Raw genomic sequence first — 15,982 nt, 5'->3', positions numbered from 1 at the left:
GGGGGGTTAGGGGTGTTGTGGGGGGGGGGGTATAGGGGGAGTGGGGGGGGTTTGGGGGAGTTGTGGGGGGTTAGGGGAGTTGTGGGGGGGGGGTTAGGGGAAGTTGTTGGGGGGGTTAGAGGAGTTGTGGGGGGGTTAGGGTAGTTGTGGGGGGGGGGGGTTAGGGGAGCTGTGGGGGGTGCAGGGCGCGTGGGGGAGCCGTGGTGGGGAGGGTGGGGGGTTGGGAGCAGCTAGAGGGAGAGAGAGAGAGGGGGGGGGGTCGTTTATAAGGGAAGTGTCGAGGTCATTGAGACTCAGTGCAGGCGACTGCGCAGGCGAGCAGCGTGCGTGCGGAACTTCTTCTGCACCGTACGTAGCTCAACCGCGTGCCGAACTTACTTTCGCTCCCGCACGCGGCCAACGGCGTTCGGGGGGGGGGGGGGGAGGCGCTGAATCATCGCAAGTCTGAGTCGGATCACGCTGAGCCACTCCTGTGATCTCGCCCATTTCGTCCTCGGGGAGTTTTGCGCCGCTCGTTTTGCATCGATGGACCTCCGGATCGTCTGAACGGGCGCGTGGCCTCTCACAGCTCACCGCTGTTTGGTGACCGCGGGAACAACCTTTGTATCGTCATCACCAGCACCAGCATCATCATCATCAGCAGCAGCAGCAGCGTCGTCGTCATCGCTTTCGTTCGACTGCCCCGGCCGTTTCGTTTCTGTATCTCTGTTGTATGTGGTTTTTTTTGTAACTTCTGCGGCCAAAGTGCAAAGAAGACGACGGGAAAGAAACACGCAAACGTCGGAGCGGGCGTCCGCCCCGTGGGATTGGAACGAATGGACGGAGATCCACGGCGCCTCGAGGTAGCAACATCAGAAGCAGCAGCAGCAGCAGCAGCAGCAGCAGCGGAGTTGGTTCTGTATGAAAAGAACATTCTTGGTGGCTTTCATTTTTTATGAATGAACCAAGAAAAAACGATGCCAGCGAATTGCGTTTGAATTTACACTCCTCCCGCGCTCTCTCGCTGCTCAGCTCTGGGGCGATGGTAAGTCTCGATGTTTCTGTTGTCGTCGTTGTTGTTGTTGTTGGAGCTAAGTCGTCTCTGCGGCGTTGCGATTCGTAATCAGAATTCAGAATCTGTATTGATCCTGGGCGGAATCCGATGAGCTATGAAGTTCTTTGTGACAGATCTCGAGCAGAGGGACGGGCGGGCGGGTGGGTTAGCGAGCTGCGACGACAAACACGGCAACAACTAACGACAGCGATGCAAAGGTCGAGAGAGCAAAGGGAAGCAAGTCGCTAGACATCAATGAAGGATATCAGTGCACATCGCATTCCGACGCTACATTCTTGATTGGTGCCAGATTGACGCATCGCTGCTGAGCACATTGGCAGAGGAACGGCGAGTGCAGTGGGCACCTACTGGGCTGTCTGCCCATGGATCGTGACGACGATGATATATTTCTACTCTTAGTTCTTTCGGTAAAGTCACGTCGTGATTTTTATTATTTTATTTTGTATTAATTTTAATTTTATTTTTTACCTACATGACTTTACCGAAATAACTAAGAGTATGAATCCTTGCAGTCACGAAAGCCTCAAATCTAGATAAGATATATTTGCTGCCTATGTCTCAACTAATCGCCGGTCGAGGCTGCGAGATGCGTTTGTTGTGCGCGCGGGTCTCGCTCGCCACGCCGAGGAGAGAACCTCGTTACGGGGACGGTCGTTGCTAGAGGGACGCTCCTGCATGCACCAGCACCCAAAGTTCAGTTTTAACCTCGAACTTTGTTGATCATCTCCCGGCAGCGGCAGTTGCAACAACGGCGCAAATTTCTTCAATCAACAGCCAACCCCCCTTCTCACACCTCCCTCTGTCCCTTCACCGCCTCTGTTCATCCCAGCAGTTGCGCGTGGATTCGCCGCGGTTGACGGATCAGCGTGTCGCGTGTGGTGGCGTGAATTCGAATAATAATAATTATTATAAGTGTGTCTCGCTATTCCCGTTGTGTTTTTCCCCTCTGAAAGACGTCTTTGGCCAGCTTTAGAAGAGTTAGGCGAATACACCCTCCGGAGAGATTCTCATAATTATAATAATTTGCACTTATTTTGTAGAGTTCGATCGAGTTGCAAAGAGGCCCTTCGGCCCAGCGGCGTCGTGGACGCGGTGTTGGACGGACCCTGGTGGCCTTTAGTGCCGTCCCTTCGTGCTGCTGTAAACCCCCCAATGGTTTCAAATAGTGTGGCGGCCCTCACACTGATGATGTCTTATCGGCCAAAGTGCCCCCCGACCGACCCCCGCCGTCTCTGAATAAGGAGTGAAGAACGCTGGGGTAGAGCAAAGCAGTTTCAGGGCTGCACCGCGATCTTGTTTTGTTTACATTTCGCGGAGCAAATGCCAACGCAGAGGCCCCGCGCTCGTTGTGTGACTGTGGCGGGCATGGTGGGAGAAATCGTCGCGACCCCTCGGCCGCTCTCCAATGATCTACAATGATTGTTGCCCCTCCGATGTGTTTCACCGCCAATGTGTGCGGTGGCTAGGAGATGTTAAATGCCTCGCCCGGTACGCAGGAGATCGTGATGGGTTCGATCTAGATCCTGACGCCTGCTGCTGTATATTTGTGGAGTTTGCGTGTTTCTCTCTCAGTATCATCATCACGGTGACGAGGAGATGTTAAATACCTCGCCCGGTACGCAGGAGATCGTGATGGGTTCGATCTAGACCCTGACGCCTGCTGCTGTATATTTGTGGAGTTTGCGTGTCTCTCTCTCAGCATCATCATCATCACGGTGACGAGGAGATGTTAACTACCTCGCCCGGTACGCAGGAGATTGTGGTGGGTTCGATCTAGACCCTGACGCCTGCTGCTGTATATTTGGAGTTTGCGGTGTCTCTCTCCCCCCGTGCTAGAGTAGATCTTTCTCCGAGTTCTCCGGATTTTGCCTCCACGTTTAGAATCAACATCACTCGTTTAGAGCATTTGGTTACTGCTATAAATGTCCACATGATGATGAGCTACTTTGTTAAGCTATACTTTGTGGCCAGGTCGCTTGTGGGCCTTACCTGGTAAAATACAAAAGAGTTAATCGTTTAGTTGAGTCCATAATAGAGCTTTTTGGGTTAGATCGCGTAAATATAATGCGTCGTTAAACCTACTACCACCCGACACAGCCAATTAGTAAGGTTTGCAACGTAAACAAAACATTCGTTACTGTACTAGTACAGCACACCGGTTGTATGTTGCAGAGTAAACCCACTACAACATATACAATTATTGTGTAGTGTATAGTGTAGTGTATAGTGTAGCATATAGTGTAGTGTATAGTGTAGTGCATAGTGTACTATATAGTGCCGTGTGTAGTGTATAGTGTAGTGTATCGTGTACTATACTAGTTCATCGCTCACCGGTTGTGTGTTGGAGAGTAAACCCACTACAACATTTACAATTATAGTGTAGTGTATAGTGTAGTGTATAGTGTAGTGTATAGTGTAGTGTATAGTGTAGTGTATAGTGTAGTATACTAGTTCATCGCTCACCAGTTGTGTGTTGGAGAGTAAACCAACTACAACATTTACAATTTGACTACCGTGACGTTTCGCCAGTAATTACAAATAGCCTCAACATGCGGACAGCCACAGTTGTGGAGAAATGCTCCTGTTTAAGTCTTAAACAGAGTGCAGTATTTGCGCATATTTTGTTTTCGTTTTAAAGAGAGCTGGGGGTCTTTTCTCTTCCTCTCTCTCTCGCTTTCTTTCTCTCTTGGGTCGAGATATTTTTTTTGTTTTGTTTAAAACTAAAAAAAAGCTCTCTGGGGCTGCCAGGAAATGTGCCAGCCAGGGTGTCTTGACCTTTGCCCTTCCTGCACGTGTTTGTGGACGGCTGGCGGCGGAGGCGAAGGGCCCCGGCTCTGTGCTTTGTGGCCGTGCAGTTGCACATTTGCGGAGCGTTGGACTTTCGCGATGGGCTCGTTAGCCACTTCGTGCGACGCTTCCAGAAGGTCGCGATGAGTAGAATGGGGTGTTACGTCGTTCCTCGTCACGCTCGTTAATGTCACGGTTGCAGGACAAAGCGGAGCCAGGTGGCTCATAACACCGAGCGCGATCAGAGTTGTGACAGAGTGGATGTTCGCGTGTTTCTTGAACTTAGCAAGGTTTAACAGATTTTGAGCAAGGTTATTGCTATTTAGCAAGGTTATTGCTGTTCGAAGATCTTAGGAAAATAGACGATGGGAGGAAGGAATTCCGAAGCGGAGCAGTGCATGGGAATAAGCAGAGAGAGAGAGAGAGTGTTGTTTTGACCTGCAGTATGGTGAGTGAGTGGGTGGAGAGTGGGTGGGTGGGTTTGTTGTGACCTGCAGTGTGATGGTTGCACGCAGCGTGGTGGACGAGACGAAACAGCCTGGTAGGCACGAGATCCCAACGTGGGTGGACGAATCAACGAGTGAAGTGTCACGGGGAGAGTGACCACTGTAGTGGTATTAGCGGGAGACGAGTGATAGGGAGGTGACGGACTTCCCCTTGTGCGAGTGATCGGAGTGCAATCGGTGAGTGCTCGAATCATCAATCGCAGCCTGACTGAGGTAGGCACTGGGGTGCTCCACCTAGGGTGCTGCGCCTCAGCACAACTGAACGCGCGACCCAGAGGCCGCCGGTTCGATTTCGATCTCCCGGCGCGGCAGTAGAAACAATGGGGCGAGTTTCTGAAATCGCTGCTGCCTACATCCTCCCAGCAACGTTAATGAGGGCACCGCAGTTAGCCGATCGGCAGGTTTCCGTGTGGTGGAGTAAAGTGTGGGTACTGCCGGCTCTTCCAAGACGTCTGGCCAGTTTGTAAGGAAGGGCGCCAAAGTGGCTAGGAGATGTTAACTACCTCGCCTGGTATACAGGAGGTCGTGGGTTCAATCCCGACCCTGACGCCTGCTGCTGCTGTATATTTGAAGTTTGCGTCTCTCTCTCTCTCTCTCAGTGGTTGCGTGGATTTTTCTCCGGGCCCTCTGGTTTTTTCCCTCCACATTTAGAATAAATTTTGCGTTCGGAGTATTTGGCTGCTATAAAATTTGCACGTGATAAGTCACTTCGTTGAGCTGTCATGTCTGGCCAGGTCGCTTCTGAAAAAGGGGGCTTTATACCTTCGGGTTAAATGCAAAATATAAGAAGAGTAGGCCAAAACACCCTCGAGCCAAGGGCTCTCTAGAGCTCCCTCTAGCGGAGGCCCTTTGACCGGCAATGGCGCGAGCAAGCAATTGCAGGGCTGCGCCTTTAACCTTTCCACTCTGTTTCCAGGTATTAGGGAGTGTAACTAGGGGTATACAGCAGGTGACGTGGAGGCGACGGGTTGGTGAATCACGACAGAGGCTTTGCGAAGCTCCCTTCCCCGTGGGCAACGGCAGAGGCTTTGCGAAGCTCCCTTCTCTTGGGGGCGGCAGCGATGGAAGTGGACCAATCGCCATCTGTGTCCATCTGTACGGGGATCGAGTGTTGTCGCCTCCACATGAATAATAATAATACTAAAGACAACTCACAAATTGGTTGCAAATATCTTGAAATAAGAATCCAGTTGCAGAGCCCTGCTGGCAAAGTCCTGCGATTCAGCGTGACTTTCCTGGATGCATGCGTCAATTATTATCATCATCACCACTATACAGCATACGGAGAGGCCAGATTAGCACGTTTGGCTACTTACGATGCGATAAAAGCTCAGCATCCATACAGAGGCTTGCTGGCCTCTGTCAATCGATCAATGGATGGATGTATACTGTATTAAGCTTCACACACATGCATCGACTCACGTGCGTAACGATCCATTCATCATACATTCGGGTGTGTGTTGTGTGTCACCCAGACAGCCATGAGCGGCCACCGCATTCACACCAATGGCAGAGAAATACATTTCGATTTAAAGCTTTCGTGACTGCATGGATTCGTCTTCTTGGTTCTTTCGGTAAAGTCACGTAGAAGGGAAATAATAAAATAATACAAATCAAACAATAAGATACAATTCTCACGACGGAAAGACAGCGTCCTAACGTTTTATTAGGACGCTGTCTTTCCGACAGACCTGTTCTTCACCTGAGGACGGCTGCTTGCGTTGCGGCCGAAACGTCGTGAGAATTTTATCTTATTATGTTTAATTTTCATTATTTTATTATTTCCCTTCTACGTGACTTTACCGAAAGAACCAAGAAGACAGAGAAATAGTCCAGCTTCAATTGCTGGGCATGAATCATTGGAAATTCATCAAATCGCCAGGTTGCTTGTGACCCTTCCACACCCGCTTACTCGGCGTTTCGCCCACTTTCCACGCCAGCGACTCAATATATTCTCGTGATTCAGATTAATAATTAAAATAAAATCAATTATTGTCTTTTTGTGGACTGTGTGTTCCTGTCGGTACGTTGTCTACGCATCGTCAGGGTTCGATTGCGTTGTGAGTGCAATGTCACTTTTTTAATTTAATTAACAAACCTGCCTTTTCTCGATTTTCTCAGTTGTGTGGGGTTTTTTCTTTTCTTGTTTGTAGCTTCTGTTCCTCACGAGCGTCAATGCAACATCATTTGCATATGAATGTGATCAAATCAATCAGTTTCTACACGCATCACTTGATCCATATATCATGAGCGTACTAATCAAAGTTAATGAATGCATCGTTACATACCGAGGCAATACTGTACTTTTTCTTGGTTCTTTCGGTAAAGTCACGTAGAAGGGAAATAATAAAATAAAATAAAACATAATAAACATAATCAAATATTTTATAATGTTTACTTTTTATTATTTTATTATTTCCCTTCTACGTGACTTTACCGAAAGAACCAAGAAGATGAATCCCTGCAGTCACGAAAGCTTTAAATCGAAATTTAATACTGTACTTGTGAAACAATGCTGTATATTTACACTGCGTCGCCTCTTAGATATATACCCAGGAAATCCTCAGCGAGTCCCCAAAACTATTTTCGGGATGTTTGGCCACGTCCACGAACGAGTGTTTGCATTCATGCGGGAGGAAGCGAGAAAGGCCGGAGAAAACACAAGCAGGCATTGAGGGAACCACGTGAGAAGAACACTAATAGGTCCGCACAGACTAGTTTGACAGCAATCTCATGATTTGTATTCTTGGTTCTTTCGGTAAAGTCACGTAGAAGGGAAATGATAAAATAATAAAAATTTAACGATAAAATTCTCACGACGTTTCGATCGCAACACAAGCAATCACACCTGATGATGATTGCTTGTGTTGCAATAAAAACGTCGTGAAAATTTTATTGTGAGAATTTTTTTTGTTTAATTTGAATAATTGTATTATTTTATTGGTTTTTCTTTTTTCTTTTATTATTTTCCTTCTACGTGACTTTACCGAAAGAACCAAAAATATGAATCCCTGCAGTCACCAAAGCTTTAAATCGAAACTCATGATTTGCGTTTGTGTGTTTGTGTGAAGTCATTGATAGTGGCCGCTCTCAGACTATGTACTCGCTGCGTGTGAGACCCCCGATGTAACCACGGGGATATCTGCCGGGTTCGAACCAGAGGTCGCAACCGGGTACCCGATACCCGTACCCTACCCGATACCCGGCTACCCGTACCCGGCCGGGTACGGGTACGGGTAACCGTTTGCGACCCTGGTGCGGCCGGGTACGGGTACGGGTAGACCGTGAGTCACTGGTGAGTAACCGTTTGTCACTCATTTCGGGTAGGGTACGGGTAGGGAATGGGTACCCGTACCCGGCCGGGTACGGGTACCCATTTGCGACCCTGGTGCGGCCGGGTACGGGTACGGGTAAGGAATCAAAACCCGTTTGCGACCTCTGGTTCGGACCCAGGTTCTCAGCAGTGTCGCTTCACCTCTGCGACTTCTGAGCCAACCGGCCTCCTGCATCGACTTTCTTCAGGTCGTCTTTCCCTGTAGACGGGGGCCGTCCATGGGGGGGAGGGGGGAACATCCCACAACGCGCCCCTCCCCCCCCCAAACTAAACCGGCAGTATTACATCATCCGAGGGCTGCGTAAACATTAAGCAATTTTAAGTTGAAGATAAAAACTAACTTCTTTTTTTACTTGCTTTTACTGAAGATACTTTTATAGTTTTTTTTTAATATGCCTTCGCTAGCAATTTATTAGAATGCAATTTTGTTTTGTATGGAAATTGCTTTTTATTGTTCTTGCGATTTAGTCTTTTAACGATGTTTTATTGCACTTGTACAGCACTTTGAATTGCATCTTTTGCACGAAATGGTGCTATAGAAATAAATACTTGATTGATCATCTGACACCGTGAAGTCGAAGTGCGGGGGGGGGGGCGGCCCCCCAAACCACAGGGCCCGGGGCAGTCGCCCCGATTCGCCGTAACTGGACCTCTAGGGACGGCACTACCTGTAGATGGCACAACAACAGCAACAACACAAAGTGCTGCTGTTGATGTTTAATCGCCCAGCGGGGTTCAGTCACGTGCAGAATCGCTGAAGCCGGCAAAAAAAAACTATTGCGATGTTTCTGCCTCATTACTATTTTTGCGTGCGTAGTCAGGTAAAGCATCTGCACGCGTAAACAGAGAATTACGGAGCACGTACCGTGCCGGTAATGACGAAGGGATGCCACCACGGCGGTGCAGTGGTGAGCGCGTTGACCCTCCAAACTCGAGGGCCCCCGGTTCAATTCTATCTCCCGGCGTGCCAGGTGGGAAGAATGGGTGGGGGGGGGGGGGAAGTTACTTAAATCCATCCCGTCTCTGGCCCGTCGGGATTTTACGTCGAGTGCGTTACGAGCTCGTTGTCGTGATTTTCTTGCAGGTCGCGTGTGGCGGGGTGAAGTGTGGGTGCCGTGTGCACTCCAGATTTGAAGTTTTCGTGACTGCAGGGTTCGATATTCTTTGGTTCTTTCGGTAAAGTCACGTAGGTAGAGAATAAAATAAATGAAGTCACGACGTTTCGGGTGCAACACAAGCGTCCGTCATCACACAGCAAGACACAATTGCTGAAGTGGGCAAATTGCTTCTTGCTGCGGTTGTCCCACCTGATGATGGACGCTTGTGTTGCGCCAGAAACGTCCTGATTTAATTTATTTTATACCGACGTGACTTTACCGAAAGAACTAAAGAGTATGTTGCGTGCACGTTGGACTTCTTTTGCACCGTACGGAGCCAGCCGTGATCATCGGAGGTGGGGGGGGGCAGGAAAACAAACTAAAACACAAAATCAGTTTTAAAGACATGAGATTTCAGTCTAGATTTAAAAGTACTCCCACTTCTTCAATTAGTTTCAAAGACAATGCGGATTCTATCAGAGCGTGTTTGTTTGCATGTGCGTGTGGTTAATGCAGACTTGCAAGAGGTATTACCTTGGTGTTTGAACACCTTAACACCCATGGTATTGCCAGAAATGAACAAGTATAAGCCGTAAAAACAAAGTTTTTCACTATAAATCCTTTATATGCGTGGCGGCTAGAGCCCTCTCGTCCTCTGGCTTGAGATGGCTACCACCTATGGGTCAGATGATTGCATGGCAGCATTAAGCAATTGGTAATTAAATATAATATTTTTATCCTAAAAAGTGTAAAATTTTGGAGAAAAAAAAATCACGAACATTAATTGTCACGCACAATGAGTCTGTGTGGAAAATGTCAGCTCGATTGGATCACGGGAAGTGGGTTAAAAAAACGACCGAAAGATTTGCACGGTCCTAAGCAAGCAAGCAAGTGAACTTAATATAAAGGATTTAAAAACAAGAATAGGTTTTTACCTTTCTTCGTCCAAGACGTCTGACTGGTGTGGAAGAGCAGGCCAGCATGGTCCATGTAGGTGCCCTCGCAAGCTCCCTCTTGCAGGGCAGTGGTGGTGTGAGCAAATACATTTGAGTTTAAATTTAGTTTTAAAGCTTTCGTGACTGCAGGGATTCATATTCTTGGTTCTTTCGGTGAAGTCACGTAGAAGGGAAATAATAAAATAATAAAAATAAAACTATAAAATTCTCACGACGTTTCGATTGCAACACAAGCAATCATCACCACGTGTGAACCCCACAGCAAGGAAATTGTTTTTAAATCCTTTATATTAAGTTCGCTTGCTTGCATGCTTGCTTGCTTGCGTGCTTGCTTGCTTACGACCGTGCAAATCTTTCGGTCGTTTTTTAACCCACTTCCCGTGATCCAATCGAGCTGACATTTTCCACACAGACTCGTTGTGCGAGACAATTAATGTTCGTGAAAAAAAATTCCCAAAAATGTACACTTTTTAAGCAAAAAAAATTAATTTTACATATATTCAAATAGAACTCATTCATGGCTTTGGCTGAACGTCACAGTGTAAGAGCCCAGAGCGTAACCCCTCCACAGGCCGTGGCGGAGTAGCGCAGTTGGTAGCGCCCTCGCTTCCCATGCCAAAGGTTGCGGGATCGATCCCCGCGTCCTCCACAGGCGAATATATTTTTAAATCCTTTATATTAAGTTCGCCGCCACGCATATAAAGGATTTATAGTGAAAAACTTTGTTTTTACGGGTTATACTTATTTATTGTTTTATTTTTATTATTTGATTATGAGTAGGTTCCTACCAGTATAAATGTAATTGTCTTTGAAACTGGTTGGCCTACACCAGAGACAGCCCTCTCCATGGCCTAGTCCAGGGGTCGGCAACCAAAACAACAAGAAGAGCCATTTCTTTCCAATTCGGTACAAAATTCAGTATTTCAAGAGCCGCAATGCATCTATGTACATACGTACATATCGTCAAGAAGCAGCCCGTAAAGAGCCGCATGCGGCTCCGGAGCCGTAGGTTGCCGACCCCTGGCCTAGTCTCACCACGAGTGTCAGACCAGAGAACGACGCCATAAGACGAACAGCACAAAGGCAATGCACGTGTCAGAGCATTCATAGCTCAGGGTGAGCAGCTATATCATGGGACCATTTTTTTTGCCATGATCAAAGTATGAAAAATAACAATGACTTTTTAGCCTTTTTGGTAGGAAAACAGGTGTTAAAACAGGTGTTAAAACAGGTGTCAAAACAGGTGTCAAAACAGGTGTTAAAACAGGTGTTAAAACAGGTGTTAAAACAGGTGTCAAAACAGGTGTCAAAACATATGTTAAAGCAGGTGTTGGAACAGGTGTTTAAACAGGTGTCAAAACCAGTGTTGGAACAGGTGTTAAAACGGGTGTTAAACAGGTGTTAAAACAGGTGTTAAAATAGGTGTTAAAACAGGTGTCGAGTTGGCGCTTGAACATCTTAACACCTGCTTTATTGCCTGAGAGGGTAAAACCTATTCTTTTTTATACTTTGATACTGGCAAAAAGACGGCCCCATGATGTAGTTCACGAAGTTTGTTTGAGCCACCGGGGCCCCGGATTGGGCAAAAACTTCGGCAATTTTCACCTCGCGACGAAATGCATCACTGCACCTTTGCAGCTTCCCTTCATGTGCAACGCAACTATTTAAAACCACTGCCATGTGTGTGTGTGCACACGCATGTGTGGCCACAACAATGCAGTGAAATGCCTTGTTCATCTCGGCATCGACTTCAGAGTTGTTGTGCCACGTGTACGCGTGACGCGATTGGCATGGATTTAAAAATTAATTGAGAAAACATCACGCACGGGCGGCAATGATAGCCGTTCCTAATCAGAAAGACCCGATACGCTTTCTGAGATTCCTAATGACAAATATTGGATAACTCACATCGACCTTGACTAATCGGCTGAATGAAGCCTGCACAGTCCGTTCTCCGATGACGGCGCGTGTTTTCCTAACGCCAATTGGATATAACGCGATAAATGTATTACGAGGGAATACTTGTTTTTTACTTTATAACCAGGATGCGAATTGGATATAACGCGACCAAGCGAACGGAACAACGCCGCGCGAGTAGGAATACCCCGTTGTACGGCTGACTTAGTATAACGGCGCACAAGACGTTGGGATGCTGCTGGATGCTTCTAGACGCTACGAATCTCACCGAGTTATCGCTGACTGTGCTTTACCCCCCTACGTTATTTATTATAACGCGAGTTTTGCGTAACGCCGTGTTATTCATGAACGCGACTGCAACCTTATAGGAGAGCTGACCTATTTCAGGCGTTCAACAACAATCTCCAAAAATAAATAATAATAAAAATAATAGCACGACGTTTCGGAGGCAACACAAGTCTCCGCCATCAGGTGGGACCGTCACAGCTAGATTTACTGTTTTTACCTACGTGACTTTACCGAAAAAAACCTAAGAGTATGAATCCTTGCAGTCACGAAAGCTTCAAATCTAGAAACAATCTCCAATTAGCACGGTTGACTACGTACGGTGTGAAAGAAGTTCAACACGCATGCATGCGTACGACAAAACCAAGCGAGGCTGCCTCTGATCCTGGATATTTCTACGAGATGCTTCTGGCACGCGCACACACACAACAGTGGGTGGTCGAGCGATACAGAACTTGCATTGTTCCAGCAGAGACATCTTGTGTCAATTGACTCTCGCAAGATGTATGCAAAGGAAGCTTTACCGTTTGTTCCTTTCACTTTGTTTGATTGAGCTTGGTCTGAATGTTGACACCGCAGGCGTGCGTCTGTGACAGACAGACAGATCAGCCTCCTCGGCCGTGTCATCTTCAAAAACTAATTCAAACTGGGATTGATTTGGATTTACGTTCATACGGATTTACGTTTCAAAGAATATCGGTAGGAGCCTGCTTTTAAAGTGGGTCGCTAAGTGTCGTGATTTGTCTTGGCTTTATCGCCAATGACTGCATACTATATATATACACGGTAAATGATTTCATCCTATTCTTGGGTCTTTCGGTAAAGTCACGGAGATAGGTTACGGTAAGCGGTCTCTACGTTTCTATTTTTGCACTTTTTTTCGTCATGCGCAATCGGCACCACACACGTCACCATTACTCACGGTAAGAATTTTAAAAGCCTTACGTTTAGGGGACCCAAACAAAAAAAACGCAAGAGACCGCAAAGAAAAATTGCGGTCACATTCCAGCCATCGTCTTTAGCCTCGTCGCTTGAAAACGGGGCCCTCGTTAGCAAAGCGAACACACGGACGGATGGACGGTCTTATGAAATGATGGACTGATGAACGGACAAACTGATGAATGGATTAACTGATGAACGCACGGACTGATGAACGGACGGACTGACGAATTGATGAACTGATGAACGGACAGACTGATGAATGGATGAACCGATGAACACACAGACTGATGAACGGTCCAGCTGATGAACCGATGAACGGACGAACTGATGAACGGACGGACTGACGAATTGATGAACTGATGAACGGACAGACTGGTGAATGGATGAACCGATGAACGCACAGACTGATGAACGGTCCAGCTGATGAACCGATGAACGGACGAACTGATGAACGGACAGACTGACGAATTGATGAACTGATGACCGGACGAACTGATGAATGGACGGACTGAGTGAAGGGCGGACTGAATCACGACCGATAGCCGGACTGCCAGGCGAGACGGGCGTACAAACCCGTCATGACGAGGGACGACATCTCGCCTCGAGGCGCACACGTGTGCACGAGGCGCACACGTGTACACGAGGCGAGAGACGAGGAGGAGGAGGGACATTCCGAAGTGGAGCCGTGCGAGGGAAGGAGCCGATAGAGAAGCTGGCAGCGTTTGGTGGTGAAGGAGTCCTCAACACGGGTGAAGGACTGTGCGAGTGAGGTTCACGAGAACGGCAGCAGTAGCAGCAGTAGTAGCAGCAGTAGTAGCAGCAGTAGTAGTAGTAGCAGCAGTAGTAGTAGCAGCATCAGCAGTAGTAGCAGCAGTAGTAGCAGTAGCAGCAGTAGTAGTAGCAGCAGTAGTAGTAGTAGCAGCAGCAGTAGCAGCAGCAGTAGTAGCAGCAGTAGTAGCAGCAGTAACAGCAGCAGTAGTAGTAGCAGCAGTAGCAGCAGCAGTAGCAGCAGCAGTATCAGCAGCAGTAACAGCAGCAGCAGTAGTAGCAGAAGCAGCAGTAGCAGCAGTAGCAGCAGCGGTAGCAGCAGCAGTAGCAGCAGTAGTAGTAGCAGCAGTAGCAACAGCAGTAACAGCAGCAGTAGTAGTAGTAGCAGCAGCAGCAGTAGTAGCAGCAGTAGTAGTAGCAGCAGTAGCAGCAGCAGTAGCAGCAGTAGTAGTAGCAGGAGCAGTAGTAGCAGCAGTAACAGCAGCAGCAGTAGCAGCAGCAGTAGTAGCAGCAGTAGTAGTAGCAGCAGTAGCAGCAGCAGTAGCAGCAGCAGTAGTAGTAACAGCAGTAGCAGTAGTAGCAGCAGCAGTAACAGCAGCAGTAGTAGCAGCAGTAGCAGCAGCAGTAGTAGCAGCAGTAGCAGCAGCGAGAGAATAGTGACAGGGAGGCGACTGACCGCCGGTGAGTGAGCGAGTGACCGAAGCGAATCAGCGAGTGCCCGGATCATCGATCATCATCGTGACTGCTGCTCTGTTCTTGAGTTCGATCGAGTCCAGTGAGGTGCGTGATGCAATGTGGCCTCCTCGCCGCGCCACAAAACCCAGCGACCCGAGTTCGATTCCCACTCACGGTCAACCAACACCGGTGACGATTATTTGAACCGGTCCTGGGTCTCCCCTAGGATCGACTCAGCCTCAAACGAGTAGTTCAAGTTCATCTTCTTGGTTCTTTCGGTAAAGTCACAGACCTGTTCCTCACCTGAAGACGGCTGCTTGCGTTGTGGCCGAAACGTCGTGAGAATTATTTTATTATGTTTTCTTTTTATTATTTTATTATTTTCCTTCTACGTGACTTTACCGAACGAACCAAGAAGATGAATCCATGCAGTCACGAAAGCTTTAAATCGAAATTTAGTTCAAGTTCATTTATTAGGTATAGCCCTGTGAGCCATTCGGCTCTTGAATCGGGTGCAACCGCAACAAACAGAAAACTAAAACATGAACAAGATAACATCTTAAAGTGACTATGTGCAAACAGAAAATCCAAGAAAAGACAGCAAAATATTTCAGAAAAAGCACCGTACACCAATGCTGTGTGTAAAAATCCCAGTAGGATGCAAGTCAAACAACAACAACAACAGCAACCACAAGACAACTTATATTAAGGCCATCAGTCTAACTCTGTACTACAACAAACAAACTTGGCCAAACCGAAAAACCGGGTGCGGTGCGTGGTGAACATCGCCGATGGGGAAGACAAAGTCGGCCGTGGTGATGGTGGTGGTGGCCACCCACCCCCTCGTGTAGCCGTGCCGGCCTTAATTCGGAGGTTTCTGCTGCTCGCTAACAGCACTTGCCCCACACAGGGCCCGATTTAAGTCGTGAGGGGCTTTAGCGGCTGCACCGTCAGTTGGAGCGCCCTCCAGAGATGAAGTGAAAAGTGATTTCACTTGTGAATGCTGAATTGTATTTGTCGTTAGCCTTGTAAAAAAACATACATTTGATTTTTCTTTAACTTTGTTTTTTTTTGGAAAATATTACTGGGGGGAGGGTGGGTGGGGGCTCACAGTACCTGTCGCCCAGGGGGCCTAGAACATCTTAATCCGGCCCTAGCCCCCACATTGACTGCGAAGGCGGGGGGAGGGAGCGGGGGGAGGGAGCGGGGGGGGGGGAATCTTCGTGGGATCACATCTGTAACGTAGCCAATGTTCGCCGTGGAACACTCCCCACCGAGTGGGTTGGAGACACACCACCCTCACCAACTTGCATCGCGTGGCCCCGCTGTGTGCTTGTGGGGGGGGGCGAAGAGGAGGAGTGGGTTGGGGTTGGGTTGATCCCAGGGCCTGTCCCCCCCCCTCTCTCTCGCTGTCTGTGACGCAAGCACGCCTCCCTCCCTCTCCTCTCTCTCCTCTCTCTCTTCCCCTACGGCGGTTGTCATTGGAGGCAAGCGCGGGGGTTCTTTCCGATCTGACAGCTCTCCTCTGGCTCCAAGTGGCAACAGCGTGAACCGCGGCGCGCGTGAAGCTGGGGTACGTTTATCGATACACGTACTTCTGTACCTACAGAAGTACTTACAGAAGTACGTGTGTATCCTTCTATTGTGTGTATCCCTCTATG

General features: G+C 48.1%; 1 protein-coding gene across 1 annotated transcript in view; it reads left to right on the top strand.

The window, feature by feature from the left end:
• The first annotated feature begins 327 nt into the window (after positions 1-327).
• The window catches only part of LOC144732013 (uncharacterized), a 42,416-nt gene continuing 26,761 nt past the window's right edge, over positions 328-15,982 (top strand). The window contains exon 1 of the mRNA XM_078613194.1: positions 328-1,024. The gene's annotated coding sequence lies outside the window, so the exon portion shown is untranslated. The remainder of the gene's footprint in view (positions 1,025-15,982) is intronic.

Source organism: Lampetra planeri, chromosome 41 (genome assembly GCF_965212315.1).
Source record: "Lampetra planeri chromosome 41, kcLamPlan1.2.h2, whole genome shotgun sequence".
Taxonomy (NCBI): domain Eukaryota; kingdom Metazoa; phylum Chordata; class Hyperoartia; order Petromyzontiformes; family Petromyzontidae; genus Lampetra; species Lampetra planeri.
This window is presented reverse-complemented; position numbering and strand designations above follow the sequence as displayed.